The sequence below is a fragment of the Sphaeramia orbicularis genome, chromosome 1 (assembly GCF_902148855.1).
Source record: "Sphaeramia orbicularis chromosome 1, fSphaOr1.1, whole genome shotgun sequence".
Classification (NCBI taxonomy): domain Eukaryota; kingdom Metazoa; phylum Chordata; class Actinopteri; order Kurtiformes; family Apogonidae; genus Sphaeramia; species Sphaeramia orbicularis.
In genome coordinates, this window is record NC_043957.1 from 46,748,640 (window position 1) to 46,762,685 (window position 14,046).

Sequence of the window (14,046 nt, forward strand, 5' to 3'; positions counted from 1 at the left end):
TTGTTGGAGGAGTTCTTCACCTTCACCGTTTCTTGTGTATCACAAGTGGGAACATTGAAATGAAAGGATACACTCAGCCTTTGGAGTGAATGTTCTTTGTCATAAGCATGACTTCAGTAAACCTTAGCCTATGAATTCTCATTTTAGCCAGAGAAAGTTTTTATTTGCTCAAATGTGAGCTGCAGTTTCAATATTGGATAAGTCCCTAAACAATGATTCTCTAAAGTTCTGTCACAGACCAGTGATGAAATACCTAAAGAAAACACATTTTGCTTCTGGGCAGCTTATTTGGGACAAAAGGGGCAAACAAACAAACAAACAAACAAACAAACAAACAAACAAACAAACAGTTCTTTTATTCAGTTCTAGAACTACATCTGCAAATGGACGTCCATCAGTCCTGGTGCATCTATAGCCTGTCCGTCCATGGGAGTGGATCTCTCCTTCACTGTGGTTCTCCCCGAGGTTTCTCCCTTTTCCCACTGGGTTTTGAGTTTTTCCTTGCCGAGAAGGAGGGTCTAAGGACGGGGGATGCCCTGGACACTACTCATTTTCTTGCTGTTCATTTGACTGTTGTTTACTCTAACTGACTCTGTAAAGCCCTTTGAGATAACCTTGTTGTGATATTGGGATATACAAATAAAGTTGAATTGAATTGAATTGAATTATTAATACAAAACACCATGGATTATAGAATTCCAAAGGGAAGAGGCAAGTACTAACAAAACTATGTTATATGGTTGTATATGTGTGTGTCAAACATCTGTGAAAAGCTACCAAAGTCATTCTCTCACACACATACACACACAGGCAAAGTGAAACACAGTAAGAAAAGAAAATTAAACACCTTTTTCAGTTTATAATGAATAAAGCATGAAGCCTTTGGCTGACTGAACCCAAAAGACCTTTTCAGACTGTTATGCTCATTCCATGGAACAAAACATCTTTCAGAGGTAAGACATTAGTGAATGTCATAAAAGATAAATGGTTGAGGGAATGGGCTACAAAGCTAAACAGCATTCGAGTTCTTCATTAGGGTGAATTCAGACAGGAGTGAGAACTGACAATGGTCTTTTCTTCAGTGGTTTAGACAGCTGAGAAATGAAGCCTCCAATCTTCTTATTAGACCACTTCTGTGTTACTTCAGATTAAACATTTGTACATTCATTGAATCTACCTCATCACCTTCAAAGAGCTGCTGTGTCGTCTTCTCTTCCTGTGAATAGTCTGGTTTAACTTGTTAGATCTGCCTTTCCCAAATTTATGGTCAGGGTCCAAAGTGGGTCACACAATTTATTTATCTATTTTTTTTTTTCTGGGTCAAAAATTTGTAGCATAAAACACATAAAGTAGAGGAAAGAAGAGTGTTCTCTGGGAAAATTTATAAATGTTGACCTAACAAAAGCAATAAGAGGCCACAGAAAAAAAAAAGACAAAGAAGGATGTAAAAGATGCAAAGCACACATGGCCTGATCACAATCAAGGTGCACAAGTATATTTGCATCAGTTATGAATCAGTATTGCAAAAAGATCCCCCCAAAACCATTCCCAAAATGTGTCTTTGGCCATCTTATTACTAGATCTTGCAATCCTTTGAAATTTGAAGAAAATCGGATAAAAACTGATAAAATGACGACCCAATGAGTGTGAAAACGTGCGCAATTTTCTTGTTATAAGAGAACAAAATTATTATACATAATGTTTTTTAACACAATAAATAATTACTACTCAACTCCTGTGTCTTTTTTATTGCAAAATACACACATCACATTGCTTTCCATTTATTGATCATTTTTGTTGAACTGCTGTTTGATTATCAATTCTTATTTTCAGTATTAAGACAATCAACCTCTTTGTTATGAAAACCCTTCTTTTACAGCCCTTTTATTGTAAGAATAGAATGGGAACCTGTTATTTCAGTATTATTATGACTAAATATGCACAACTAGACAAATTTTGGTATGCTCCCTGGCTGCAGAAAATTTGGTAACAATGTGACAAACGGATGTTTACGTCGAACCGCATGTTTTCAATGGTGCGTTGTTCACCAAAATTCATGTAGTGTCCGTCCACCAATATACTTCCATCAATAATATGGCGTATATGCCTTATAGATATATTGTTATAACTTGTTCATTAATGTTTATTTACTCCTGTACCAGGAAGACTTAGTTACAGATCTAACAGAGGTGCCACCATGTGGTAAGCCAGATTTCCATTCCAATCTTGTAGAGTCCATACACCAAGTAGTGTCCGTACACCAAATCAAAATATGTGGGTCTAATTTTATTGTTTCTGTCTATATATGGAATTTTTCAGCACGCATGCTTTGGACACAGCATCTATGCAATAAACAATACATGATTATCCTGGGTGCTGAAATATTTGTATATCTTTGTAGGCATTAAATATGGAGGCTATTAGGCTGGAGTGTCCGTACACCCAATAATTTCTGATTTGACAGGGGTACAAGCCTGCGAAATTTTTAGTAGACACCATAATACAAAAATATTTCGGACTTTAAAAGAGAAATAGACAAATAAAATGGCCTGTCTGATTTTTTGATAGGGTATTATTATTTTTTTATCTATATGTGCTGGTACCCTTGATTGTGATCAGGCTGACATGAAAATGAGTTTACAGTGATTTGGATCCCTAAAAAGCCAGTCATGTTTGTGTGTTTGTGTACACTAGTGTGTGAATTGTTTTATTTTCTAAATCAGTGTCCCAATGAGATGAAGGGATATAAATTTAGCAGCTAAAAGAATGTTCTTGAGGCAGTTTACTGCTGATGAATCAGCAATATTACAGCACCATCATCAAGCTTATACAGATAAGGGGCATCTACAGGGTGTCCCATAAGTCTCCGTACATAGGAGACATAATACATTCCATACATATATGGTTCTAACATGTATTTCTTTATATTTCTTCTTTATAGTTCTTCAGCAGACATGCATTGAAATGTGTTCCCGACAAAATGGCAGTCATATAGAGCATATTATATAAATAAAAATGGTTTATGTCAAGAAACGCTTATTTTTCCTATGTATGGAGACTTATGGGACACCCTGTATATATTTTTATTACAGTCAGTCAATTCAATTTATTTTTATTACTATTGATTATTATTTCAGATGAAGCTATTTCACTATTAGATAAAGCAAAAGGAAGGGAAACATATCAGTGGCTTTTTCTTCAAATTTACGTACACAAGTTTGAAAACATATACATTCACTCACCTTTTGCTTATCTGACAGTGAAATAGCTTCCTCCAGAACTCCTCAGATGCGTAAAAAGTCACCTAAATCCCTCATATGTCAGCCTGCTGTACTCCGTCTGCATGCCATAAAGCCAAAGTGACACCCTTCCAAAATGTCAGGGAAAAAAAATTCCAAGGAAAAAGTCAGAATTCTGACTTTAACCCTTTCATGCATGAATTATGAGAACCTTAGTCAAGATTTTTTTTTCTGGAGTGTTTTTATACCTCATTAGGCCTAAAAAAAAAAATTGCGATCGAGTTTTTTTTTTCATGGAGTTACAAAAATGTCCATGCATTTAATTTTTTAAGTGAAGAAATATGTATTTAAAACCCAATATCAGAAAGTAAAATGAAAACTATTAAATAAAAACATTTTTAAGGCTGCTAATTTGATGTTTTCTCACATTTTAACATACCCTAATGCTTGTTATTACGTCATATAATATGCAAAAAACAACTCTTTTTGTCTAACAAATAACAACTGTTTACACTTAAACATGTTACTGCAGATCAGGTTTATCAAGAACAGCAAAGTTATAGTAATGGTATGAATTGCAGTGTATTATGGGATGTTGCATAAGTGTCCACTGTGTTGGCTCATATGGAACTAAAACAACAAAACCTATGAATATACAAGAGAACAGCTGGAGAAGAACTGTCCACTGGAGTAACCACAATGCATGAAAGGATTAATCTCACAATAATGATTAAAAAAATATATCGGACCTTCATTTTTTTTTTCCAGTGGCCCTAACCCTCTTTTGTAGATCCCTATTATTTAAAGGCAAAAATATTTGAAATTTTTCATCTTTAACTTTATGCAGAGTGTTAAATGACTGAGTGAAATTGAGGCTAACTCTTCAAATGTCATTGTACAAAGACTCTTATTTTGTTGTTGGTGGTGGTTGGTTTGTTTGTTCTTTCATGATGACACAGAAAATAGACTATGGAACTCAACTTTTTTGGAATTTAAATATTTTTATCACTATTATATATATCATGATACCTGTGTTTCCCAAACTTTAGGTCAGGACCCAAAATGGTTTGTTGAGCTGTTATTACTGTCACCAACTGGTAGAGTAACATATTTAGCAACAATATGATTGCTCATCCTGTTTATAACAAGATAAAATAATGACATACAAGACACAGCAAGACTAAAATACAGTACCTCCTAGATAGACATAATATAAAAGATGTAATAAGATTAAAAAAAAAAAAAAAACAAGTTGAAAACACTGGAAAAGTTGCAAAAATGACATAAAAATAGACTTACAGAGACAGTGAAAAGCCAATAAAAGTGTAGATCTATAGCAATTTGTGACATATTTTAATATGTGTGCGTCATGAGGAGGCATTACATTTAACTTTTGGGTCTCATACAGAAAAGTTTGTTTAGTGGTGTTGACAGAGGTCCTCTGGGTTAGACTGGCAAGTGTGACTGACAGGTCACTGCAGATGGATGTTCAGTCTGGACTGCAGGCATTAGCTGAGGATAAAGCTTGAATCTGAGTGAAGAAGACTGATGGGGGGGGACTTGGTAGAGGTGCCCTCTGGACTGGGGTCAGTGTCGGATAAGTCAGGGATTTTTTTATCGACAAAGATTGTAACGGTCTGAAAGTTTGAGTGGTTGTTGTTTCTGAAAAAAGCTGAGGTCTCTGGATTGGTCTAAACCACAGGTGTCAAACATGCGGCCCAGGGGCAAAAACTGGCGCGCCAAGGGGTCTGTGAATTTGTGAAATGCAAAAATTACAATGAAGATATTAACAATCAAGGATGTTAAAATCATTTTAAGTTAATTCAGTCTGAAGTGGGTCAGATCTGTAAAATACTATCATAACTAGAAGCACTCGGAGAGCACAGACCTCCGCCGAGGCTGATCAGTGGCCCCCCCGTGGGCCCCCCCACCCCCGATCACCACCAAAATGTAATCATTTCTTCCTTATCCCATTTCCAACAAACCCTGAAAATTTCATCCAAATCTGTCCATAACTTTTTGAGTTATGTTGCACACTAACGGACAGACAAACAAACAAACAAACAAACAGACAGACAAACAAACAAACAAACCCTGGCAAAAACATAACCTCCTTGGCGGAGGTAATAATTTAGAAATAATGAAAACCACCATTTTTTCTCTTTGTTTTAGTGTATGGAAAATAAAATTACACAAAAACTCATATTTACAGACTAACTTTTTACAAAAAATGTGAATAACCTGAACAAATATGAACAACCTGAAATGTCTTAAGAGAAGTATGTGTAATTGTACCATTATTCTGCCTGTTATTAAAAGTTGTGTCTTTGTAGATCCACTGTGATCTGTAAATTATAATGTACATGTGTAAATAAATAAAGTGTAATATTGTTAAAACTGCACTTATTTTTCTTAGGAATTTTTAAGTTGTTTCCTCTGCCAGGAGGTATTGTGATCACTTTGTTATGTGTGTTTGCGTGTGTGTTTGTTTGTTTGTTAGCAAGGTAACTCAAAAAGTTATGGACGGATTTTCCTGAAATTGTCAGGAAATGTTGACACTGGCACAAGGAAGAAATGATTACATTTTAGTGGTGATTGGGGAGGGGGGGGCAGATCTGTCTTGGCAGAGGTCTGCGCTCTCCGAGTGCTTTTCTTGTGTTTTCATGTTTTCATCGGGGTTTGTTTGTCTGTTAGCAAGATAACTCAAAAAGTTATGGACGGGTTTTGATAAAATTTTCAGGAAATGTTGACACTGGCACAAGGAAGAAATAATTACATTTTGGTGGTGATTGGGGGGGGGGGGCTGATCTGCCTTGGTGGAGGTCTGCGCTTTTCTAGTTCATATTTACCTCCGCCAAGGAGGTTATGTTTTTGCCAGGGTTTGTTTGTTTGTTTGTCTGTCCGTTAGTGTGCAACATAACTCAAAAAGTTATGGACAGATTTGGATGAAATTTTCAGGGTTTGTTGGAAATGTGATAAGGAAGAAATGATTAAATTTTGGTGGTGATCGGGGGTGGGGGGCCTACGGGGGGGGGCCACTGATCGTTAGTGTGCAACATAACTCAAAAAGTTATGGACAGATTTGGATGAAATTTTCAGGGTTTGTTGGAAATGTGATAAGGAAGAAATGATTACATTTTGGTGGTGATCGGGGGTGGGGGGCCTACGGGGGGGACCACTGATCGTTAGTGTGCAACATAACTCAAAAAGTTATGGACAGATTTGGATGAAATTTTCAGGGTTTGTTGGAAATGGGATAAGGAAGAAATGATTACATTTTGGTGGTGATTGGGGGGGGGGGGGGGGGGGGGGCACTGATCAGCCTTGGCGGAGGTCTGCGCTCTCCGAGTGCTTCTAGTTGTTCATGTTATGTTCGAGTGCAGTTCGTAGATGTAAATATTTTCATCATGGAATTTGACTTTTTTCACTCAAAAACATAGAGAAAACTTTGGAGTTGACATTACTCATAAATTCTTATCCTATTATTTATATTATTGTACTGGTCCGGCCCACTTTAGATCACATTAGGTTGCATGTGGCCCCTGAACTAATATGAGTTTGACACTCCTGGTCTAAACTGTCATTGTTGACAGCAGTGTCGTACATGTCTACACAGTGGCTCAACAGAAACAGACTGTATGACTCAGATCAAACTGTCTGTTATAGCTATTTGTCTCCAGGTTTTCTCACCAACTACAGGGTGGGGAAGTAAAATTTACAATATTTTGAGGCAGGGATTGAAAGACAGTGTATGACCAATTAGTTTATTGAAAGTCATGAGAATTTATTTGCCACAAGAAAATTGACATAATAGAAAATGTTTTTATTCTATGTGTCCTCCTTCTTTCTCAATAACTGCCTTCACACGCTTCCTGAAACTTGCGCAAGTGTTCCTCAAATATTCAGGTGACAACTTCTCCCATTCTTCTTTAATAGTATCTTCCAGACTTTCTTGTAATAGTTTTGCTCATAGTCATTCTCTTCTTTACATTATAAACAGTCTTTATGGACACTCCAACTATTTTTGAAATCTCCTTTGGTGTGACGAGTGCATTCAGCAAATCACACACTCTTTGACGTTTGCTTTCCTGATTACTCATATGGGCAAAAGTTTCTGAAAAGGTATGGATAATAGTGTTAGGTATGATTATGACAGCAATATATGTTTGGTTTCAAAACAATTGACGTAGTGCCTGCTGAGAAAAAACAACTAAATGTTCATTGTAAATTTTGCTTCCCCACCCTGTACATTCTAAGAGTTGTTTCAAAAACAAGCTGCACATATAAAAATACAAATATTTAATCCAAAAACTCCTATTGTGACAGTAAAGATATTTGTAAATCAACTGACTATGCTCTACAATTACTTCCTTTGGATGTTTATCCACAGTTTTATATGCATATGGAAATCACAAATTGGTCTTCAAATAGTGGGAAACTTGTGTCTTAATGGACTAGACCAGACCTGGGTATTGTAAGGCCCGGGGGCCACATGTGGCCTGACAGCTGACCCTAACTGGCCCGCATGAGGTTATTGGCAAATTAAAAGTCAATACAAATATATATCATCATAATAGACATAACCAATACAGCGCCACTGCTTTTATTTTGAAGGATCTGCTAATTTACCGTTTTTTCACACATACTTTCTGTACTTGCTTAAGGCTTATGCACTGATTGGTTTGTTGGTCAGTTTCAGCCCGTGAAGATGTCAGCTAATGCCAAAAAAAGAAAGATTGATTCCGAATGCAGAGTTTTTAACAAGACATGGACTTGTAAGTATTTCTTTACTGAAGTCAGAGGTAAAGAAAAAGACAAGGAACTGTGATATGCAAACAAACAAACAAAGCTGGATGCATTTATAGTTTTTCATGTAAAGTTAATGTGGAGCTGGTTTTGTACATTTTCAAAAGTCTTTTTGTGAATATTCATTAAATAGTTGTATTCTGTGCTCCACATTTTAATTTTATTATTGTATTGTTGCATTTACTGTTTTTGTATTGTAGTAAAGCATATATATATATATAGAGAGAGATATATTAAGGAGAGCTGCAAGTGTATTGATCCGGCCCTTAACAACTGTCAACGTTTCTCATGTGGCCCCATAGGAGACTTAACTGCCCATCCCTGGACTAGATCATCAAGACGTGTGCATCCCTGTAGTGAATAATGTTGTTGGATACCAGATAATGAATGGAAAAGGAGTAAGGCAAAAAAAAAAAATCAAGACGAGCAATGGGGCTTGAAACATCACATCAGCTGAAATAAACCCTAATATGGGAGCTGCACCAGTCTGCTGAGTTTTTCTTGTCTTACTCCTTTTAATCTTGTGTCTTCAGGGTTCCTACAGGTTTCTACAAGTGAAATGTAAGATTTTTAACACTACTTAGAACAGAATTTAATGCCCATTTCACAGCTTATTTCACGACCACACTGGCAAAAAAATTTGTGACTCTAACAACTTAGGAAAATATATTTATTTACTCGAACGCCTTGATTCCCATTGTTACTAGTTGAATTGATTTCATGCATACGGTGCATTGAACTTCATACACGTTCGCCTACACTCGAGTCACCCAGGTGGAGAATGAGCTTTACTCCAACCAGGCATTAGCCTATTATTAACCCATAAAGACCCAGTGTGACTGAGGTGGCAGTTCCATAATTAATTTTTCTTTCTATTTAACCTTTCCTAAAGATATTATCACTATTTATTATAGTAGTAGTGTAGTTTTATTTCGAGCACATAGAATCATCAGATAACAAAGAACCATACAACATGGTCAAACAAAATTTTTCTGTTTTAAAAGGAGGGGAAAGAAGTAAAATTTATTGACTCCCACCCCTTTTTACAAACTAATAATTAAATTAAATCTGCTTCCTTTGCTTTAACACACCTTTTCTTCTGTATATTTTTACAATAACACAAAACATCCATACAAACCATTCACATACACTTTTATAGTCACCTCACACACAAACAGATTTGCATAATCAACCATTTTTTTAACATAAACTATAATATTTATATGCACTTGAATTATTTACTACAAGTACAATGCTCAATAAATGTGATAATATCTTCTTATCATGATAATTAATTAATTACAATAATATCTTATTTTATGCGTACTTCTATGTTATAACTAGATAGTCACTATCATATTATCTTCTGTTTTTTTTTTTGCATTTTTTCAGTGAAAATCAGGCATTTTTCTATATTTAATTTACTGATCATGTAGACGTTCATATAAGCTCTGAATAAAGTTGAGGGTTATTACATCAGAAACAGATACAACTGAAGAAAAAGTGACTTTTTCAGCAAATATATCAATAACTGAATGTAAAAACAAGGGTGTCCATCCACTGTCATTGATCCAACTCCATGTGTTTTACTGGTGAATGAATGTTGTAGAACAGGGGTGTCAAACTCATTTTAGTTCAGCGGCCACATTCAGCCCAATTTAATCTCAAGTGGGCCGGTCCAGTAAATAATAACTGTGAAAAATGTAAAATTATATTATGATCATGCTTACATCTACAAGGTTTCCTTAAAAACCTGAATAACATGAACAACTTGAATTATCTTAAGAAAAAGAAGTGCAATTTTAACAATATTATGCCTCGGTTTATCAGTTTATCATTTACACATGTTCGTTACAATTGCACAAAACATTTAGTAACAGGCAGAATATTGATAAAATTGCATTTATTTTTCTTAAGACATTTCCGTTTGTTCATATTTGTTCAGGTTATTCACATTTTTTGTAAAAGTATAGTTTGATAATGTAAACATTTTCATGTAATTGAACTTTTTTACACCAAAAAATAAATAAACAGAAAATTTGGTGTTGTCATTATTTATAGGTTATAATTAGGGATGTCCGATATTGGCTTTTTTGCCAAAAACCGATATGCCGATATTGTCCAACGCTTAATTTCCGATTCCGATATCTACCGATATTGCTGCCGATATATGTGGGATATTAAACTAATTTTAGGTAACATCACATGTTGATTTTCAAGATAAAATTGATTTCCTATTTACATTTTTGACTCTTTCTCATTTACCAACAGTAACACTGTATTCCAAATCACAAAATAAAATAATAATAACAATAATAATAACAAACAGCTCTAAGATATCCCATCATTCCACAAAATATTAGAGGAATCTACACCAAACTTTAGACCAAACATCTTCTAAAGCACCAGGTTCCTTCTAAACTTATCACATTTACATACATCAGTTATAAGTCTAACACATAGTAGTTTAGTTTTTTGATATAAACACTTAAATATTCTTCATTTTCAAGAAAAAAAGAAACAAATGCACTAAATACTGTAGATTTCTGGCCTTTGCTTGGCCGCACCAGGTCCTCCTGTTGGACCACCTGCTGTGTTTGATCTGGAAATAATTATATGGACATCTAGTTATTTATCTATGTATGAATATATGTATTTATTTATTTCCTACTAAAGCCAAATCCAACAGTGTCTTACCTGTGTCTCTGCTGACATTCTACAGCTGAATCTGTTCTGTGTCCTCAGTCTGAATCTGAACTCACTCTAACAGATGAACACTGTCCTTTGTCTTGTCCCATGTCTGTGTGTCTGTCTTCTCCTTGAATGTCCACTAGAAATGTCTCTTTTCTCTTCCTCCTGTCATTTTACCCATGTCGCTCCGTGCCGCCGCACCCCCCCCCCCCCCCCCCCCTTCGTGTCGGACCTGAGCCGCTCCGTGTTTCCCGTGTTCCGTGTCCGTCTCCCTCACCTTCTATTTCTCCGTTCCTGTCTCTAAATGGTTCTTCTGTAGCTCCATCATATATTGAACTGTCAGACTCTGTCTCCATAATCATCTTTAAGGCTTTTGAAACTGCGCGCGGTTCCTGCACAGTCTGCATTTCCTCATTCAGTGACTGCCGCTGGATGCGTTGCCATGGGATACGGAGACTCCAGCGCGAAAACATTAAACCCGGTCTGTCATTTTTCCGAAAAAGCTGCTTAATTGTTTGTTTCTGGACTAAGGAAAGTAATTTGCACGATCCGCAACAGCTTCAACTACAGTATAACAGTGAAAACACGGAGTGATGGAAAATCTCGTCATTGGCGGAGAAAGAGTTAAGTTGTGGAAAAAATGCCGTATTTATTTCTTTTCTCTCCCTCCCTCCATGAGTCTATTACAGTGTGGCAACTCTACTGTACAGTTTTGAAAACTGCACATTTCTTTCAGCTACAAACAATGCTTCATTTACGCGTCGGTAAATGCCGGTGAGATCAAGGCATTATTTTATCGGTTTTAATAATAGGCAAAAAAACCGATACCGATATTCACCGATATTACATTTTTATGCCAATATCGGGCCGATAATATCGGTGGGCCGATATTATCGGACATCCCTAGTTATAATGATAATATTTTACTGGTCTGACCCACTTGAAATCTAATTTGACTGTATGTGTCTGTATGTGGAACCTGAATTAAAATGATTTTGACACCACTGATTGTTACTATCTTCAGTGTAATTTTTGTATTTCACAAATTCATCCCACGGGCCGGATTGGACCCTTTGGCGGGCCGGATTTGGCCCCTGGGCCACATGTTTGACACCTGTGTTGTAGAAGATGACGATGTTCCCACAGTGACTACAGAGCCTCTGAATGTCCAAAGGGTCATATCTGATGACCATGAAAAGACAAGAAAATGCGTTTCATGCCAATTATTTACATGTATTGATAGAATTAGTGGATTAAGAGGTATTAAGCATTTTACATTAGTAGATCATTTTGGTAGCCAGTCGCTGTTGGGTCTTTGTGGGTTAAATTTGCACTTCCCTATGCTTACTTTTCACTTGCAAGCCGTTCCGTAAAGTTCCCAAAGTCAGCTTTCTAATGGCTGCACATGTTGGGTTGAATGTTCTGTGATCATTTCTGCAAAGTTAGCGATAAGTGGTTCCTAATTTAAATATAAATTTTCAGGTTGGAACAGGTGAAACTGAGTTGACTTACTTACTTTCTTATTTAACAGACACATTTAAACACAATACAGCCAACACATTTATGACCACATAACTTAAGACCCACCATATCAATTTTAATACCTTTTAAAGACTTTTAAGGCATTAAATGCAGATTTGTAAATTCAAGACTTTTAAGACTTCAAGACCCTGCGGGAACTCTGGTCCCAAAACAAGACAGCATTAATTACATAACCTGCAGTAGTTGAGAACTCTGTTTTACATGTCAGTATATACTTTTCCACTGGGACATAAACGCAATCATTAGATTTTCTTTGCTTATACCAGCAGGTGAGTGAAATTAACCTCCAGTTTGCAAAATTACTTCAACCACTTCACAGAACTTTGTAGGAGCATCTCTTGTGACAATAGTACCTCACTCACATCTGCTGCAGCTTGAGTGGAATGTGTGCACGGGAAAAAATACAAACTGACAGATTTATGGATTTCCCAGGGATAGTCTGGAGTTTGGGCTTTGCTGGGCTCCCCTGTGAATATAGACAGCTGCAGACACTGTACGCTCTGTCTGTCTGTCCATGCTGTCCAGTGGTGTAGTAGTCCCTGGACAAGTGGGTATACTCTCAATTTTTGGCTTTTTTTTTTTTTTTTTTTTAAAGTTGTCCAGAAAAACTCCTTGTTTTAGAAACCGTGACATGTAAGACCACTCTACTTAATTTACCCAAAAATCCATTTGTAGTATTTGCTCATTATTATAAAATTATCATGACTTGATCAGGAGCAGTTTGTAGTAATTCCCTGTCACACAAGCAGCTGCATGAATGTAAATGTATTCAACTTGAGGCAAATATAGGATAACTTTAGCCTTTCATAACATTAGCCTACTCACACAGTTGAACCATTGGCGACAACATCTCTCCTCTAAATGTGCAGTCATATTTCCAGTAGTTTAAAACTGATTCATTTTGAAACCACCTTAAAACTTACCTCAGAATTCTGCATTCCATGAAAGTAGGTTCTCTTCATATGTGTCACTCATTCGAAAGATGTTTATTCTGCCTTTCTCATTTGCATTTCCAGTAATCACGCATCTTTCAATGAGACGTGTAGTGACCTGTCAATCAACTGGGGTGGAACTGGCACCTGAGGTGTCCAGTCAGGTTCCAGAAGTGGTCAGCACTAGTTAGCAATATTTTCCTCGGCTTGACCCGCCCTACTCTGCCTCTGATTGGCTCATCAGTCCTCATGCCTAAAGTTAACCAATCTAATCAGTGAAGGTACTAAGTACGAGCCAATTAGAGGCAGAGTAGGGCGGGTCATGGATTCACTGTCTGAGGGAAAAAACTGGGCAGTTTGGCTGCAGATACTACTGAATGGTGCACATTAGGGGGATTTAGAAGTGGGTACACCCAATGCTGACTGAAAAATAAGTAGGCATACCCCGTATACCATCATATACCCTGGACTATAGCACTGATGCTGTCATATTACCGGTACAACTACTTTGAAGGACTCCTTTTGTATTGTATTGCTATCTCAAGACCAAAAAAACTACATTACTGGTGCTTTTCTTTTTTGCTACCCCAAGTAACATACCTTTTACATTTGATTGACACATTGATTAACTTAACCCTTTCATGCATGAATTATGAGAAGCTTAATCAAGATTTTTTTTTTTTTTTTTTTTCCCTGGGTGTTTTTAATCTCTCTTTAGGCATGAGAAAACAAACAAACAATGTGACTGAACTTTTTTATGAACCTATTTTTCATGGCGTTACAAAAACATCCTCTCAGCTGGACACCATGCATTTAATTTTAGAAGCAAAGAAACA